General features: G+C 39.8%; 1 pseudogene; it reads right to left on the bottom strand.

Annotated features, from left to right (window-relative positions):
* Positions 1 to 841: 841 nt before the first annotated feature.
* On the bottom strand, positions 842 to 960 carry LOC112485336 (annotated as a pseudogene).
* Between the last annotated feature and the right edge of the window lie 976 nt (positions 961 to 1,936).

Here is a 1,936-nt window from a genome sequence, read left to right as displayed (position 1 = left end):
GGATTTCTCTAACTCCATCTAAGGTAGAAAATAACAGGATATTTTACGTAAAGGAGGAAAGTTACTTAGAATTTCTCCAGTTCCTGGATGAAGAAAATGGACTATCCTATTTCTTTCATCCTACTGAAGCAGTGGTCCCCAACATTTTTGGCACCAGGGACCAGTGTTCCTATGAGAATCTAATGCCTGATGATCTGAGGTGGAGCTGAGGTGGAGAGACTAGCACTGGGGAGCAGCTGCAAATACAGATGAAGAAGCTGCTCACTTCCTGCTGTGTGGCCCGGTTCCTAACAGGCCGAGGACCATGGCCTGTGGGTTAAAGACCTCTTTGTACTAAAGCATAAAACATCTTCTGAGTATGAAGAAAATAGAACTTTAGTGCAATTTATTTATTCATCTTACTTATTAATGTGTGTGGATGTGCTTATTGATTTCCAGTACGCCATTTCATTTCCCCAAATCTTCAAGGTGTTCGAATTTGGTTATGTCATTCTTAATTTCTGTTCTTTGTTCTGGCTTTCCTTTTTCTTTTAACCCATGTGTCCTACAGTGAAAAGATCAATAAGAAAAAAATGCCATTTGCAAATTTTGTAATGACATTCTGAAAATGCAGTTTAGTAATAGAACACTCTGAGATTGACTGTATCATGAGAATAGCTCTGTCCCTACCTTCCTCGCTCTTCCACTTATCAGCTGTGGGACCTCAGTGAGTTACTAAATGTCTCTCTGCTTCAGTTTCCTCATTTGTTAAAGAGTCATGATAATAATAGTACCTACCTTATAGTGTTCCTTTGAGGATTAAAATGAGTTAATTAATGTAAAACATTAATTTTTTTTTTAATGCCTATAGCACCTGGTTTTCCTAGGTGGTCTCCCATCCAAGTACTAACCAGGCCCAATCCTGCTTAGCTTCCAAGATCAGACAGGATCGGGCTTGTTCAGGATAGCATGGCCATGTATAAAACATTCAATAAGTTAAAATGTCTATGATAAAAACAGGACACGTAGTAAACACCTGATAAAATTTGCTTTATTATTTTGTGAATATTATTGTTTAAAATGTAGCTAATAGAAAAGTGAAGGGGATTTGTTTAAATAAAAATTATGTAGATAATAATACATTAAAAGAAGGTAAATATGTTCAGTAGGGAGGCTGAGTGACAGTAACAAATAGACCTCCAAAATTCAGTGGCTTAAACTACGAGAAGTTTATTATTTCCTTAACAATACAGGCTGGGTGTTTCCAGTTAGCAGGTGGTTTCGCTAATGCGGTGTTTCAGGGCCCCAGTTTTTCTTTTTGTCTTGAGGCTGTCCCTGTCTTTTGGGTCTCCTCATCACCATCATAGTCAAAACTGGGTTGCTACTTTTGGGTTCTAGCATGCAGAAAAGGAGAAAAGAAGGCCCATGGCTGCTTTAAAGTCCCTGGCCCAGGGTGTGGCCACAACACTTCGGCTCACATTCTCTTGGTTAAAACTTACGTGTTCACACATAACTGCAAGGGAGACTGGGAAAAGCGGTGTAGCCAAGTTCCAGATTTTGATGAACAGCTAGATGACTGAAAGCAAATGACTGAAGTTTGAGAAATCCTGCTCTTGAGGTTGGTGGCAGGATTCTTCTTAGGGCCAGGACCAAGGAGCAAGATGGCAGTTAAGGTATTCCCTGTGATTAAAAAGGGCCAATGAGTTTCAGGCTTACTGCTCCTTACTACTGAGTTTTCCTTTTCCTTTTTCTCTATCGTAATTTCCACGATATACTCTGCTCTTCCAGAATATCTGTTACATACAATTGCCTTTGTTGGAGGTGCCTTGGACATGATGAATGGGACTGTGATGGGCAGAATGATGCCTCCTCTATCCCCTACAAAAATTTCATCACCCTCATCTCCAGAGTCAATGGATATGTTAGTTTAGATGGCAAAGAGACTTTGCAGATGTGA

Source organism: Pteropus alecto, unplaced genomic scaffold, assembly GCF_000325575.1.
Source record: "Pteropus alecto unplaced genomic scaffold, ASM32557v1 scaffold68, whole genome shotgun sequence".
NCBI lineage: Eukaryota > Metazoa > Chordata > Mammalia > Chiroptera > Pteropodidae > Pteropus > Pteropus alecto.
This window is presented reverse-complemented; position numbering and strand designations above follow the sequence as displayed.